Source organism: Nuphar pumila, chromosome 2 (genome assembly GCF_984573655.1).
Source record: "Nuphar pumila chromosome 2, dmNupPumi1.hap1.1, whole genome shotgun sequence".
NCBI lineage: Eukaryota > Viridiplantae > Streptophyta > Magnoliopsida > Nymphaeales > Nymphaeaceae > Nuphar > Nuphar pumila.
Genome location: NC_143250.1, coordinates 20,217,007 through 20,235,284, shown reverse-complemented (window position 1 = coordinate 20,235,284; position 18,278 = coordinate 20,217,007). Strand labels below are relative to the sequence as shown.

The following is an 18,278-nucleotide window of genomic DNA, read 5'->3' as shown; positions in this document are numbered from 1 at the left end:
TGTTCACTAAATCACCAAAAGTGGACACTCAAAAGAGTTCCACCAAAATATCAAAATGAACACACAAAGAACCACAAATAGGTTCACTTACAAATGCCCACAAAGGGGAACAAGAACAAAAAGAAAAAAAATAAATGTTTTTATTGATCTCAACACATGCAAGAGGCATACATTTGAAGTGGGGCTTGACCCCATATATATGCACAAGAGAAGAGGGCCATAGGGAGTCGTTGGGACCCCAATGATTCCCCATGTTGACTAGTTCAAATGCAGTAAAAGAAAAAAGAAAAAACCTAACAAGAAAATTCCTAGTTCTTTTATATATATTTTAACACTCCCCCTCAAACTTACGGTTGGACAACTGAAAGTTTGTCCAACAGAAAGTGAAATCTAGAGCAACGAGAGGTTTGGTAAAGAAATCCGCTAATTGATATTCTAAAGTAACATAGTGAAGATCAATAGTGGCGTGTAGAAATTTGTCTCGTACATAGTGACAATCTATCTCAATGTGTTTGGTTCGTTCGTAGAAGGTCTGATTGCTAGCAATGTAGATGAAACTTTTGTCGTAAGAGAATAGTTGTGATGCTCCTTTACTCTGAACACCCATGTCAACCAACAATCTCATTGGCCATAGTGGTTGTAGTCACTACTCCGTATTCTGCTTCAGTTGATAAGAAAAAAACTTTATGTTGCTTCTTGCACCTCCAAGAAATCAACGATTCACCTAAAAATACACAAAAACCAGTAGTTGATTATCGATTATTTGGATCACCTCCCCAGTCAGCATCGGTATAAGCAATTAAATCTAAGGATGAAAAAACATACAAGAAAAGTACTCAAAAAATAAAAGTTTTAATATATCTAATAATACGCAAAATTGCTCCCATATAAACAGTGGTAGGAGCATGCTAAAATTGTCTTGACGTGTGAATCGTATGCGCAATGTCAAGTCTTGTAATTGAGATAAATGACAATGCCCTGACAAGTTATCTGTATGGTGTTGGATTTTCAAGTGGTTCTCCATTAACAACTTTCATTTTGACATTGACAACTTCGGAAGTGTCAACCTTCTTATCAACTAAGATATCAGACCTGTCAATAATATTTAAAGCAAACTTAGATTGAGTTAACAGCTAACATCTAGAAGAATAAGCAACTTCTATACCAAGATTTAAAAAAAAAAAAACCAAATCAGTCATTTCAAAATGTGTTTTGAGAAGCCTTTTAATGTGTTTAATTCCTTGTTTATCACTGCCAGCGATAATCATATCGTCCACGTAGAGGAAAAGGATAATAATACCAGAATAAGAAATCTTAACAAACAAAGTTGTGTCAGTCAAACAAAATTGAAATTCAATATCAAGCATAACTTGACTAAACTTGTCATACCAAACTTTTGGTACTTGTTTAAGACTATACAGGGTTGGCTATGTAACACAGACTCTTCTAATAGGGCATTGCACCCGTGTCGCACCCGCACCCATGCGAGTGCAACACCTGGAAGTGAAGTCAACAACACTGAGGTCCATTTCTATTTAAAAGTAGATTCAGTTAACCCTAACCAAGTCTAGTTTTATCTATATTATATATATAAATACATAAATGCACAGATACATGCATTGTTAACTTAAAATTGTTAAAATTTATATATATATATATACCCTCCCCGCACCCCCACAAGTTTATTTAAAGTGCCACATCAGCACCCGTATCCGCACCTGCACCTATGTGACATAGCTTCTTGGTCTTCATCAATATCACAATCACCGATCTTTGGAATTAAATCCAACAGAAAAGAATACTCATTTATTTTCTTAATTTTCTCGATTTCAAAAAAACTTTCTTTTCTAAAAAAGATACATTCCTTGAAACATATAACCTCTAAGTTTTAAAGTCAAAACATCCGTAGCCTTTTTTATTATTTGCATATCCTAGAAAAACACAAAGAATAGCACGAAGAGAGAGTTTGTCATTTTTGTCAGTAAAAACAAAACACTTGCATCCAAAAACCCTTAACCTATAGTAATATGGGATTTATTTGAAAAGATTTTCAATTGGAGATGCATGTTTTAAGGAAAAAGATGACATTCTATTAATAAGATAAACTGCAGTTAATGTGGCTTCAGCCCAAATATCTTTAGGTACTTGATTTGTAATAAGTGAAGTCTTTGTTGTTTCTATAATATGCCTATGCTTCCTTTCAACTAAATCATTTTGTTGAGGGGTATAAGTGTAATGAAACATTAGGCAAAGAACAATGTCAAAAATGACTATAAGAGATGCAGTAACATACAAGTACGAGATCACTAATGGGCAATATACAATAGGCCACAAAGTGGTAAGTGACAAACACACAATATGAGAGAGAAAACTTAAAAATATAAATGAACTTATTGAAAAAGGCTCTTAAAAGCCTTACATTATAGTGGGGCAAGACCCCCTATTTATACAACAAGGAGCAAAAAGGGGCTCTCATATAGTTGTTGGGAGGCCCTCCAACGGTCACATTTGTGACCATTGGAGAGGGTCCCCAACGACTCTATGTGGGCCCCATTCCAACACAAAGAACAAAAAGAAAATAAAAAATATAAAAACAAAAATAATAAAAATACAAAAAGGAAGTTCCTAATGGACATGCATATTTACAAGTGAAAAGACAAATTTGCCTCTAGTGGACATATCTATCTATCTATCTATCTATCTATCTATCTATATATATATAGAGAGAGAGAGAGATGAGAGATGACATCCATATACTTTAACACCCCCCTCAAACTGATGGTGAGATCACAGAGAGTTTGCTTAGGAGAAAGTAAAATCTGGGAGATGGCAAGGCTTTGGTGAAAAAATCTGCTAGCTGATACTCTGACGTAACATATGGTAGTTAAATGGTGCCCCATAAAAATTCAACTCGAACATAGTGACAGTCCATCTCGATGTGCTTTGTTCGTTCATGGAAGGTGTGATTGCTAGCAATGTAGATGATACTCTTATTGTCGCAATACAACTTCGAAGGAGTAGAGATAATGACTTCTATATCTTTGAGCAGACTTCTCATCCAGACAAGTTCAGTGGTAGTTGTGTCCATCGCTGTAACAAAATGGTGGTCTTCCACGAACACCCTTGGAACACTCAAAAGAAGTGTCTAAAAGACACTTTAAGCAAAACCCTTAAAAAGGGTAAAATAGGAACAACACACACATAAATAAATAATTTTTATTTATGTAAAAAGATGCTTGAAAAGCATTACAAGAAGTAAGTTTACAAGAGGGGGCAGCACCCCTATTTATACAAGAGCTATTGGGAGAGCTCATAAGGAGCTCTCCCTTCTAGTCGTTGGACTAGTCCAACGGCTAGAAATCTAGTCGTTGGACTAGTTCCAACGACTAGCTTTTGGGTTAAGTTCCAAGTGGAACTTAACCAAACTAGTTATTATCTAGTTCGATACGAACTAGATAATATTTATTGTATAAAAAATTAAAATAAAATAAAATGATATATATATAATAATAATATATTATTATTATTATTATATATATATTACATTTTAACAATCTCCCTATACTCATCCTTCATAGATGATAGAGATACCTTCTATTGTTTCTTACATCTCCAAGAGATTAATGATTCTCCAAGAAAAATGCAATAACCTGTAGAAATACGATCATTAGGGTTACCACCCCAATTAGAGTCAATAAAAGCAATTCAATTAGGAGATGAAGAAGAAGATAAGAATAGCCCCTTGGTAATGGTTTTTTTCAAATATCTGATAATTCTCATGATGACAACCATGTGAATCGTAGTAGGAGTATTTTGAAATTGACTTGCATTGTGAACAACATGAGCAATATCTGCCTTGGTAATAGACAAATATGTTAGAGATCCAATCAGTTGATGATAAGGAGTAGGATCTTCTAAAGGAGTTCCATCATTGGCTTACTTTTGGAGTCTTCACTTTCTTTCCATCATTTAAGTCAGACTTAACAATGATATCTTATGCAAGCTTCATTTGAGACAAAACATATCCCCGAAGAGAATATGCAACTTCAATTCTTAAAAAATACCTTAGAAATCCAAGAAAAGACGTATCAAAATTGTTTTTAAGCTCAATGCATTTTTTATCGTTCTCAGTGATGATCATGTTATCAACATATAACAATAAAATAGTTATGTGATCACTTGCATACTTAACAAATAGAGCAGTATCAGTATAACAAGAGGTAAAACCATTATCAAGAACAACTTTACTAAAATAATTATACCAAACTTTTGGAGCTTGTTTAAGACAATAAAGAGCTTTATTTAGTTTAAGAATTTTTTCTTTTTCAATCTCAAGACCCGACGACAGATCCATATAGACTTCTTCACAAAGATTCTCATTAAAAAAACATTTTTAACATCTAATTGATAAATAGGCCATTGTTTAATAGATGTTAAGGCTATTAAGGTTCTTACACTAGTCATCCTAACAACTGAGGCAAATGTTTCTTCATAATCAATTTTATATTCTTATGCATACCCTGTAGCAACTAACCTATCTTTATATCTTTCTAATGTCCCATCACTGTTGGTTTTGGATTTATAAACCCATCTACATCCAATAGCCTTTTTTCATAAATAAAGACCTACAATTGTCCAAGTGTTAGTTTTGCTGAGTGCTTCTAACTAAGTCTCATAGCATCAATCTAAAATGGATGTTGCTTAGCTTCTTTAAAATTGGAGGGCTCATGATAGGAAAGAATCATCATGAGACAAGTTCTATAATTTGAAGAAAAGAATCATATGGCACAAATTTTTGAGGTCTACTATTCCTAGAAGATCGTCTAGGTAGGGATTCTTTAATTTGATTTTCTAAAGAAACATCTTGAGAGTATATATCGAAAGCATTTTGATGTTCATTGCCCTCTCGCCGAGTATACACATGTATGTCATTGGGATTCTCATTGTGAGAATCATCATTTTGATGTAACAAAGCATCATTTTGATGAGAATTGTCATCACAAATATTATTACAAATAGTATCATTAAAATCTTTAGACTTATTTCTAGGCATTAAGTCAAAGAGGAAAGAATAGTCAATTTATTCCTTAAATTTTTTAGATTCAAATACATTTTGGTCTTCAAGAAAGGTTAAATTTCTTGAAACATAAGGATTGTTATTTTTAATGTCATAACACCTATACCCCTTTTGATTTTCAATGTAGCTAATAAAAGCGCATTCAAGGGCTTTTGGTGAAAGTTTATCTTGTCCTTGGAAAAGAATAAAACATTTGCAACAAAAAAATCTTAATCTTTTAAAATTCAGAGATATTTTGAACAAATTTTCAAAAGGAAAAACATTTTTTAAGAATGAGGAAGGCATTCGATTTATAAGATGAGTTGCAGAAAGAGCAGCTTCGGCCCAAAAGTTCTTTGGAACATTTTTAGAGACAAGAAGAGTTCTTGTTGTTTCAATAAGATGCCAATATTTTCTTTCTGAAAGACCATTTTGTTTTCAATAAAATAAACCCATGTGTATCTAGTAAAATCATTAATAAAGACAGCATACTATAAATATCCCCTTTTAGACATAACGGGTGTCGGTCCTCATACACCCGAATGCACTAACTCAAATGGTTTTTTGAAAATAAAATTGCTATGTGAATAAGGAAGAGAGTGCATATTTCCAAGAATACAATCATTATATGTAAATTCTTTTTCATTACAAATTTTTTTCAAAAATGAAAAGAGATAAAACTTAGAAATACTAGGGTGACCAAGCCTTTTGTGCCAAGTAACAATATCTTTAGTTTGGACATGATTACAAAATGATTTGGATGGCAAAGACAAAAAGTCCATTTAATATAGGTCTCCTCTTCTATGACCTTGCCCAATCCGCTTCTCGGACCGGAGATCCTGCACATAGCAATTGGTTGGTGAAAAAGAGACACTACATCCAAAATCGGTAATTTGATAAACGGAAAAGAGATTTAAGTTTTGAAATAATCCTAATTTTTAGAACATAAATTTTTTTGCTTTGACTAAAAACTTTTTCAAGATTTTCTATGCCTTCAACATCTAATGATGTTCCATCGGCCGTGGAAACAAATGACTTAAAAGAATTAAGACTTGGTTTGGATAAAAAAAATGTATTTGGTGTTATATGAAAGGAGGCACCCGAATCAAGGATCCAAGAAGACATACCGGGAGTTGATGATATCGCGTCATCGGAGGTGGAAGGTGTGGAAGAGTTGATTCTCATGAATTTTTTGAGAGTTTACGTAAGTTGAGCATTGTAGTCATTTATATCTCTCTCTCTTTGATTCTTCACTTGAATTGCTTGAACTATCTCCAATGAAAGCTACCTTCTTTTTAAGCTTAGGACAATCCGGTCTAAGATGACCTCATTCATTACAAAGATGACAAACAATTTTTCTTCCTCCACCATTGTTGTTTTTTAAAAAATGAGGAGGTTTATATGTCCTCATGTTGTTTCTGTTAAATCATATGTATAAGACTATAATACCTAATAGGGGTATTATAGTCTTTTCACATTGTTTTAATAAACAATGTATTTTTGTTTTCTTTAAAACTTTTTTTCTTTTTTATCCTTTTTATTTTTGGATTCACACCAAAAGGGGGTCCCACAATAGAGTCGTTGGCCCCTCCAAACGGTCACAAATATGACCGTTGGGGGCTCCCAACCAACGACTCTTTGGGAGCCCCCCTTTTTGGCTCCTTTTTCAGCCCTCTCTCTTTGTATAAATAGGGGTGAGACCCCTTGTATTTCTTAAGCATTTTTCATGCTCTCTCTTTCAATAAAAGAGACTTTTTATTTTAGTTGTGCTTTTTATAAAGCTTGTGTATGTATTGTCCCATAGTGGACTTGTGTATTGCTCTCTTTTGATATTTCTCCGTTGTTGGAGATTGTGAATGCATTTAGCATTCTTTATATTTTCGCATACTTCATTACATGGTATCAAAGCCACTCGACTCTTGTAAGGTGAAGTTGCGACTCTCTCTCTTCTTTATTCTCATACTTTCTTATTGGAATAATGGAGGCCAAGATTGACCTATCATTCAAGCTAAATGGCAAAAACTACATGATGTGGGCATTCGCAATGGAGAATAACCTCAAAGGAAAAAAACTTTGGGGTTATGTAATGGAGTTCGTTCTGGAACCTCAACTTGAGCTCACCAAGATTGAAGGAGGTCAAGAAAAAGCTCTTGAGGGAAATGCTCGCCTCAAAGCTATTGAAGATCATCAAAGGAAAGTAGAAGATTTGGAGAGCAACCATGCAAAAATCCTAGTATGGTTTATGAACAATGTAAAACTCAAGGTATGTGCAAATAATGCCAATGAGGCTTGGTTTTTTATAAAGGGTATGTATACCCAAAAAGATCTTGCAAGAGCCTATTTATGGCAAGAAAAGGTTAGAACTACTAAGCAAGGAGATATGAGCATTCAAGATTACTATAGTGCTCTAAACCCTTTGTGGGATGAGTTGGCTCTTTTAGAGTCAAAATGGGTCTCTATGCAGGATGTTGAACTAAGGCAAAAACAAATGGAACAAGATCGATTGTTTTAATTTTTTTTCGGTCTACGTCCCGAATTTGAGCAAGTTAGGCCTTCACTCCTCCATAGATCTATTTTTCCTCCTATTGAAGATGTCATAGCCGAAATTACTCATGAAGAAACTAGGCTTGGCATGAGTAAAAGCATTGATGAAGTGCTTGTCGTATCCAAACCCGGCAACAATGTCAAAACATACAAACCACCTCACTTTGGAAAACAAGGCAACTATGGTGAAGGAAGAAAAATGATTATATGCCATCATTGCTATGAGTCGGGTCACATTAAACTCGCTGGACCGAAGCTAAATGGAACATTCAAGCCTAAAGTGACTTCTCTTGAAGAATCCACTACCAAAGAAGATGAAGGCAAGAGTGAAGACCTCAAGGAAACGCTTGGTCAAATTTCTATGACTCTTCAACAAATTCTCAAAGCCACTTCCTCCACATCGGGTGCGGCCATTGCATCTACTTTACCTCCCGGTACGTATTCTTGGATCTTAGACTCCGGAGCCTCATTTCACATGACCCCATATTAGAATGCACTAACTGATGTATGCAGCAATTCAAGAGGTTCATGTGTTTCCACGGCCGATGAAACTTTTTTAAAAATCACAAGTATTGGAACTCTTGATTCCAAAAATTCACAAAATCTTTTTTTTCCAAAAGTTGGAGTTGTTCCAAAATTAAATCTAAATCTTTTTTTTGTTTCCCAAATTGCCGACCATGGATGTGAAATATCTTTCTCATCTAATGGATGCTATATGCAGGATCTCCAGTCTGGAAAGCGGATTGGGCAAGGCCATAGGAAATGCGACCTCTACTATGTGGATCATCTAAACCTTCCTACAAACTCTTTTTGTACTTATGTCCAAGATAAAAACATTGAAACTTGACATAAAAGACTTGAACATCCAAGTTATTAAAAAATGTAACTTTTTTTATTTGGAAACAAATTTTGTAAGAAAAAAGACATCTATTGCAAAGATTGCATTTTTGGGAAAATGAAGTCTATTCCATTTTCAACTAGAACTTTCCTCTCTTCAAGACATTTTGAATTGGTGCACTCGGATGTTAGGGGTACATCTCTGGTTATGTCTAAAGGTGGTTACTCTTATTATGTCACTTTCATCGGTGACTTCACGAGATATGTTTGGATTTACTTCCTTAGTCATAAATCGAAAGTGTTTTCCTTCTTTAAAGAATTTCATATAAAAATACAAAATCAATTTCAAAGTAATATATTCATTCTCATATCTGATTCTGGCGGGAATACTTGTTTATTGAATTTTAAAATTATTTAAAACAAAATGAAATTTGTTATCAAAAGTCGTGTCCTAGGACTCCACAACAAAATGGACTAGCGGAAAGAAAACACATGCATATTATCGAAACCGCTAGACCTTTACTTATATCTAAAAATATTTCAAAAAGCTTTTGGGTCGAAGTCGTCTTATCATCAACATATTTGATCAATAGAATGTCTTCTTCTAAATTAAAAAATGTTTCTCCATATGAAAAACTTTTTAAATTCTCTCCTGACTTCAATCGTCTTCACATCTTTGGTTGTAAATGTTTTGTTCTCTTGCATAAGAGAGACAAGTTATCTCCAAAGGCGATTGAATGTGTTTTTCTAGGTTATGGAAAAAATAAAAAAGGCTATAGATGTTTTGATTTTAAAAATAACAAACTATATATTTCGAAAGATGTAACCTTTTTGGAAGATCAGGATGGATTTGAAAAATTAGATAACCAAAATGAAATTGATTACATGTTTCTACATGACCTTATTGATGATGTGTGTGATAATTCCATGAATCATCTTGAAAATATAGAGGATACATGTGATGTATCAAATATTGATATATCACCATCTAATGGTGATATCAGTAATGAAAACATTAATGTTTATAGCAGAAGAGATCAAGAAAGGCCTATTACTTTGGAGAGATTTTTTCACCTCACCGAATCTTCAGAAGAAAATCCTATTAGAAGATCTTCTAGAGAATCAATTCCACCTAATAGGTTTGTGTCATATGAGTCTCTTACTCCTAGCTATCGAGCATGCTTGTTAACACTGTATTCGTATTATGAACCAGCTCATTATAATTAAGACAAAACTATACCACATTGGATTGAAGTCATGCAACTTGAGTTAGACGCCTTAAAAAGGGCCAATACTTGAAAAATTGTAACCCTACCTCCTCATAAAAAACCTATTAGATGTCGATGGGTCTTTAAGGTTAAAACCATAAGCGATGGATCCTTAGAAAGATATAAAGTCAGATTAGTGGCTAAAGGATATGCGCAAGAATATGAAATTGACTACGATGAAACATTTGCTCCTGTAGCCAGAATGACAAGTGTTAGAACCTTAATAGTTGTCGCATCAACCAAGAAATGGCCTATACATCAACTTGATGTGAAGAATGCCTTTAAAATGGAAATCTAATTAAAGAAGTCTACATGGATCCGCCACTTGGAGTTAACATTGGACAAGGTCAAACTCTTAAACTTTTAAAAGCCTTATATGGTCTTAAGCAACCCCCCAAGACTTGGTATTATCGATTTAGTAATATCATGAACAAATTAGGTTTTCGTTCATGTTATACTGACACTGCTCTCTTTGTGAAAAGTGTAGGTACGAATATTATTATCTTGTTACTTTATGTTGATGACATGATTATCACAGGAAATGATCAACATAGTATTGCTAATGTTAAAATATGTTAAAAGATAGTTTTAACATGTCTGATTTAGGTTTTCTTTGGTATTTTCTTGGCATTGAGGTTGCATATTCTCCCCGAAGATATATATTGTCACAAATGAAACTTGCTGCAGATATATGTGCTAAGTCTGGCATTTCAGATGATAAAAAGGTGGAGACTCCAGAAGTAATCAACGCAAAATTAAAGTTGAAAGATGGGGTTCTTCTAGAAGATCCCACACCGTACAAGTAACTCATTGGATCTCTCACATATCTTACTATCACCAAACCTGACATCACTCATGTTGTTCGCTCTGCTAGCCAATTTCAGCATGCCCCCTACAACTATGCATATGAATGTTGTGTTTCAGATCATCCGATACATCAAAAATATTATAACTAAAGGGCTATTTCTATCCTCCTCTTCTCCATTAAATTTACTTGCTTATACTGATGCATATTGAGGAGGTAATCCTAATGATAGAATCTCAACTACTGACTTTTGTGTCTTTTTAGGAGATTCTTTAATTGATGCAAAAAGCAACATAAAGTCTCATTATCCTCTACTGAAGCTGAGTAACGGGCTATGACAACTACTACAATGAAACTTGTGTAGCTTCAAAGTCTTCTCAAAGACATGGGAGTAGACATTACTAGTGCCTCAAAACTGTGTTGCGATAATAAAAGTGCCATTTATATTGCCAGCAATCACACCCTTTGTGAATGGACCAAACATATTGAAATGGACTGCCACTATATTCGAGATGAGTATCTACGTGGAACAGTTGCATTGCCATATGTCACATCAGAATATCAGCTAGCAGACTTTTTCACTAAAGCACTTCCTGCGCCTCGCTACATGTTTTTCCTTGGCAAACTTTCTGTCATCACCCCGTACAGTTTGAGGGGGGGTGTTAAATCATATGTATAAGACTATAATACCCAATAGGGGTATTATAGTCTTTTCACATTGTTTTAATAAACAATGTACTTTTGTTTTCTTTAAAACTTTTTTTTCTTTTTTCTTTTTTCTTTTTTCTTTTTTATCCTTTTTATTTTTGGATTCACGCCAAAAGGGGGCCAACAATAGAGTCGTTGGGGCCCCCAACGGTCACAAATATGACCGTTGAGGGCTCCTAACAACTCTTTGGGAGCCCCCCTTTTGGCTCCTTTTTCATCCCTCTCTCTTTGTATAAATAGGGGTGAGACCCCTTGTATTTCTTAAGCATTTTTCATGCTCTCTCTTTCAATAAAAGAGTCTATTTTAGTTGTGCTTTTTATAAAGCTTGTGTATGTATTGTCTCATAGTGGACTTGTGTATTGCTCTCTTTTGATATTTCTCTGTTGTTGAAGATTGTGAATGCATTTAGCATTCTTTATATTTCCGCATACTTCATTATAGTTTCCCGGTCTAGATACCGCATGGACTTATCAAAGTCCTTTTTGAGAGCCAAGTGAGTTTCTTCTTAGCATAAGTCGGCAAGGATTACACTAAGAGGAGTAGATGTCTTATGAAGAAAGGATCATCTTAATTGTTCAAATTCGGGATGAAGCCCATAAATCAATTGAAAATCTCTCTCTCTCTCTCTCCATTTGCTCTTGCCTCATGGAAATGAGGCTTCCTTCCCATTGTGGTTTGAGGAGAGTACGTTTATCCGATAGAGGGGATAGAGTACTATAATAGTCTCTAATACTCATATCCCCTTGCTTGGTTCTTCATATATTTTCTTATAAAAAGAAGTGCCTAGCAAGGTCCTTTTGAGTGTCCATATCTTAGAAAAAGAACCATGCTTCGTTTACTTTTATGAATTTGGTTAGATTAGCACAAATCTTGACTTTCACGTTATTCAAGAACCATGTCAATATTTTGGCATGCTCACTTTCTCAATCTTCAACTTAGATTGGTATTCTTGAATAGCTTTGGCCTTTTCTTCACCGTTTAAGGCTTTTTCTTTATTCTCCTCCTCCTTCGTAAGCTTCAATTGTGGTTCGGGAATGGTTCCACATACATATCCCTAAAGTTTCTTATCTTTGAGGTTGTTTTCCACAACGGTCACCCACATTCTATAGTTGGTCCCATTTAATTTGGAGAGGCCGGTCTTTGAATCTTTGTCGGCTATTGTGGAAGAAATTGAAGAAGAACAAAGGTATAAATCTCAAAACCACTCAAACATAAGAGAGAGTAATCCCAATAGTGCTTCCAATACCTAGTGGTTATGATACCATGTAATGAAACACTAGGCAAAGAATAATGTCAAAAATGCCTATAAGAGATGCACAAGTATACAAGTACGAGACCACCAATGTGCAAGATACAATAGGCCACAAAGTGGCAAGTGACAAACACACAATATGAGAGAACTTAAAAATATAAATGAACTTTATTGAAAAGGACTCTCAAAAGCCTTACAATATAGTGGGGCAAGATCCCTTATTTATACAATAAGAGGGAGCAAAAAGGGGCTCTCATAGAGTTGTTGGGAGCCCCTCCAATGACTCTATGTGGGCCCTATTCCAATACAAAGAACAAAACGAAAATTAAAAATATAAAAACAAAATAATAAAAATGCAAAAAGGAAGTTCCTAATGGACATGCGTATTTATAAGTGAAAAGACAAATTTGCCCCTAGTGGACATATATATATACTTTATGAATAAAGATAGGATTTTTTTACGTGTGATATCGTATAGGTCTAGATAATTTTTAATTTTTTTTTTATAAAAACTCTTCCCCTGAATTAGTGCGAAAGATGAAAATATCATTCTGAAATTGATTTTTGACTAAATTATGAAATATTTGAAAATGTGAGAAAACTTTAGACTTATGTTTAAGGAAATAAATCTAAGCGTGTCTCGTAAAATCATCTACAAAAATTACATAATACATAAAACCACCCTTTGATATAACATGTGTAGGTCCCCACACATCCGAATGTATTACTATTAACTCAAGTGGTCGAAAAGAAACAAAGGTTCTTTCTTGAAATGGTAATCTCTTCATTTTACCAAGAATACAATTTTCACATATAAAATTTTCAAAATTACAAAAATTTTGCATCTTTGGAAAAAACTGAATCTTGGATATATTAAGATGGCCAAGTCTCTTATGCCATAGATCCAAATCTCATTTTTTAACATTGCAACAAAATGTATTCTTGGGTATTTTCAAAAAATCCATTGAGTACAAGCCTCCTTCTCTATAGTCTTCCCCAATCAACCTCCCTGACTGGCGATCCTGCACTCAACAATCATGAGAGAAGAAGAAAACATTATATCCATAGTCAGATAATTGAGAAAGATAAAAGATTTAAGTTTTGTTTAAGAATATATCTGATTTTTGAAATACATAATCTTTTTGAGTTTTGAGAAATGTTTTCAAAATTTCTTATTCCTTGTATCTCAAGAGATGTTCCATCGGTAGTGAAAACATTTGACCCACTTAAGTTATGACATTTGGATAACATATCACTATTTGATGTCATATGAAAAAAGGCACTTGAGTCCAGAAGCCAAAGAAATTTACCAGGATCGGAGAAGCCAAAGGAAGAGATCGTGGCTCCATTGGATGAAGATGCTCCTTTGAGTAGAAGTTGAAAAGCCTCCACTAATTGTGTTAAGGACATGTTTTCAATAGATGGTTCACTCGACTCCTGTGGAGATCCAACAAAGGCAACATTTTTTCTCATAAGGTTTCTTTAATTTAGGACTATGTTTTTACATGTCTCGGTTCACGACAATAGTAGCAAATAACTTTCTTTCTTTCATACTCATTGTCTTGCTTCTCATCATTTGGCCTTTCATATTGTGGGGGTTTGTAGATACATAGTTTCTCGGTCTAGATACGGCCAGAACCGAGTCATCATCACTTTTAAAGATTCTCTTTTTAATCCTATTTTCCTTCATACTTAATTCTTCTATTGTGTCTTCTATCGAAGGGACTTTCCCTCGATCTCATTCCATTAATAAATTGGTAAAAGTGCTCTGCATCTATTAGATTTTGACGGAGTTCTATGTCTTCCAAACAATGTCACTTTAGTTCAATAAGAGCCAACTCTTCTCATAATTCAGACAAACTATTATAGTATTCTTTAATGCTTTTATCCCTTTGAACCATATTATGTATCTTATCTTGTAAGTTGCACACATGTGCAATATCTTTAAGAGAATACCATGCATTGTTTGCCTGTTCGAATTTAGCAAGATCAATACTTCTTGATGTCGACGCTACCAATGAGCCAAAACATAATCTTGGCATGTCCTATTCTCCATTCCTTCAACTTTTTCTCGTAAGTGGTCATTGCCTTTGTTAAAAAGGAAAAAAGGAATATCTTTTCAGTTTGGGTAGTAGTACGTAATTAGTGGAAAATAGATGGAGTACATTTGTAACTTATTATTAACTAATTCCTTTAAGAAACGATTACTCTCTCTCTCTGTTTTGCCAGGAACCCAGTCGACGTCAACATGGTTTCAGAGCCACTCATCCCAGGTGACTAATATCGTCGACGACGACGCTGCTGCAACCTCCACCTATCGACGTCGTTGCACAAAGACGTCTCTGCAACAGCCTCCGCAGTCGCCTCTATCTGCAGGTGTCAACGTTGCTGCGGCAGTCGTCGCTGTTGTTGCGGCAGCGACACGGAGCAATGCTTTTGGGGTCGTTTCTGCCACTGCTATCGCTGGGGTCGTTGTTGCGTCTGCTGTGGCTGAACCATTGTGTGGAAGACAGATCTGAGTTTCAGATCTGTGTCGAGATCACCGTCGAGGCCTGAATGCAGCAAGTCGACAGGTAATGCAGCCAGGTCTGAATATGGCTGAAGTTGTAATTGTTGGAGCAGGCCTACATCCTCTAGCATGATGCAGTCGTGAAGTGTGGATCGTGGAGAAGACCAGATCGAGTGGGGATCTGGTGCAAAGAAGTCGTGGGATCAGTGTTGTGTGTCAGACGCTGATCTGGAATCAGATCTATAGTCATATCTGGTGGTGGAACTATCGTGGTGGGGGTCCGATCAGATCTAGGTCAGGTCTGGTGGTTGTTTGAGACTAAGTCAAGATGTCTAAAGATGGTGATAAAAAAGGGGAGCTGGGTGGTGAATATAAAGCCTTTGTGAATCCCTTCTCGTATGGGTCCTCTGTCAAGCTAGATGACTCGAACTATTCGAGGTGGTCCCGGACTTTTATGATATCCGTTTCTGGTCATCGAAAAAAACATATTCTTTTAGAACTGGAACCACCCGATAAATATGATAAATAGAGCACATGGGTTGAAGATAACGACATTGTTATTGTTAAAAAATGTATCTCAATCTTGTAATCCAATATATATTTTATATATATAAAAAGTACTACATATACATATATTATAAATATGTATATGTATTTACTTTTATATATATAAATTATGTATTTCCTCATTTATTAGCCATAGGGGTAGTTTAGGTATTTCTTGTTTTTTGCGCATATTCACATTATGAATATGTATGTAAATTTTACATTTTTTATTCCTTGTATTTTTAACATTTTTGACTTTTTGTTTTACTTTTTGACCAAATCTTGGGGGCCCTTCCAACAGTCACAATTGTGACAGTTGGAGGGGCTCCAACAACTATATGTTGGCCCCCCCAAGGCCATCATATGTGTATATATAGAGGCTCTCCCCCTTTGTAAATGCAAGGCTTTGGGTCAAAGCCCAATAGTGATTTCTATGAGATTTTAATGTTCATTTGTATGCCTTTGAGCATTTGAATGTTTTTGTATTGTGCTTTTGTGCACAAGTATTCTACGTGTTCTTGTTGTGCTTATATGCACGTGTTTGTCATCAAGAATATTGTGATCTTGACTCTACTATCTTATTGAAGATACTTTCACAGTTATGTTGTGGATGATGAACAACGTATTGCCGCATATCGCTGATGGTCTTATTTACTACACCACTGCTAAAGAGATGTGGAACAACCTTCGAGATACGTACTCTCACGAGACTAATGTAAGCCGCATCTTACAAGTCAAGTAGGAGATTTATCAACTGCAACAAGGAGATCAAACGCTGGCCCAATATTATGCTTCTATCAAATCTGCATTTGAAAGACTGAATGCACACAGGCCCCTATGTTGTACCACGCAGAAGTCCCATCAGGAGCAAACCATGGTTGCAAGATTTTTGACAAGACTGTCATCTGAATTTGCGGTTGCCAAGGTTCAGATGTTGACTGGATCGGATGTCCCAACTCTTGCCGAAGCCTACAACCGCCTAAGTAGATTGGCTATCACTCTTCTGCAAACTCATTTGAATCCAGATGAATAGGGCGGATGGGATGACATGGAGCTTCTTCAAAGACATACATATTGCCTCGTCTCTTTCCTTCAACGAATGTTTCCCTTATAAGAAGGTCCTTGACCTGCACAGAGAAGGGAGTGAATTCAACTGAAGCATGATTATCATTAACAAGCTTAGAAATAGAGACAATATTTTTCTTGATATTTGGAGCATGAAAGACATCAGTAAGTTCAAAAGTAGAATGTGACATGGGAATAACAGATTTTCCAACATGGAAAACAAGATGGTAGGATCCATCTCCAGTGACAATTTTACTTTTGCCAAAATAAAGGATAGGTTTAGAAAGTTTACCTGCATCACCAGTCACGTGAGTGGATGCCCCTGAGTCAATGAACCATATGCCTTGATCATTCTGCTTTAATTTCAATTCTGACAGGGCAGATATTAACAAATCTCTAATCTCTCCATTGTCTCTGATATTAGTGGGCTTTCTTTTTTGTTCTGTCTGTGGAGTCTTTCCTTTATTTTCAGGGTTGTGCCAACCATTCACCTTGATATGCCCCATTTTGTTGCAAATGAAGCAAGTGGGGATTGACCTTTGTCCCTGAGTGTGAGTCAAGATATTTGGAGTGGGAAGCAATCCACGTCCTTCGTGTCCATTTCGCCCTTGTCCCCCTCGCCCTCATCCTCGACCATACGTCACTCCTGTGGCAAAAACTTCTTGGGAATTTGTATGAGCATGTGTTTCTTCAGAAAATCCCTTCAGAGTCATTTCATACTAAATCAATTTAGCTCGCAACTCATCAAAAGTAGGAAAGGCAGGTAGATACAATAGTGAAATGACGATCATATTATAGTCGGGTCCCAATCCACTCAGAATTTGTTGCACCATATCACTGTCACTCACGACACATCCTATAACTGTAAGTTGGTCTGTGATAGTCTTCATCTTGTTGAGATATTCCATGATGGTCATGGAATCTTTTCTCAGTAGATGAAATTCCCTCTTGAGAAAAACCATCATCGCCTATGAAACTTGTGAATACGTCTGAACCAGTCTCTCCCAAAGTTGCAGGACTGTACAATTATTGGGGATTGCAACAAGAACCTCTTGAGACAAGGTAGAAGTGATGTATGCAACTAATGATTGATCTTTCCTTTTCCAGTTGAGATATTATGCATTTTTGACATACACAATTGAACTCACCCCTTTATCATCTTTCTATTCTCTCGTAACAAATTCTAGCGGGAATGGAGTGGTTCCATCCAGGTGACCAAAGAGACCTTGGCTCCTTATAAAAGGTATGATTTGTCTCTTCCAAATCAAGAAGTTCGAGGTGTTTAACTTTTCAGAAACGAGTTGATTAAGAAAGCTTGAAGACTCAATTGAGAAGAATAAGAATCCATGGAGAAAGGAAATTTAACAAGTGTTGTCTTCTGCCAGGGAAGTTTGTTGATCGCCCTTTTTTTTTGCGGCTGGCAGATTTAAAAGGGAATCAGACCTAAGTTTTCCCTTACACTTTTATAAGATTTGAGATTATCGTAATGAAAATTTTTCACACGAACAGAATATTAATCTAAATGTATTTTCAGACAAAAGCAATGTGGATACCAGCTGTGACAGCGAGAGGACTCCAAGAGGAGACACTTGAAAAAAAAATGAGAAACAGATTAAAAAAACAAACAAACTAATGTCACACAACAAATACAAACAGCAAAGAGGGCTTAATATCTCAGATCTGACGC

At 35.5% G+C, this 18,278-nt stretch overlaps 1 protein-coding gene across 1 annotated transcript in view; it reads right to left on the bottom strand.

The window, feature by feature from the left end:
* Positions 1-18,278, bottom strand: part of LOC149844967 (alpha/beta-Hydrolases superfamily protein) — a 57,695-nt gene that overhangs the window by 5,282 nt on the left and 34,135 nt on the right. The gene's annotated exons all lie outside the window — the stretch shown is intronic.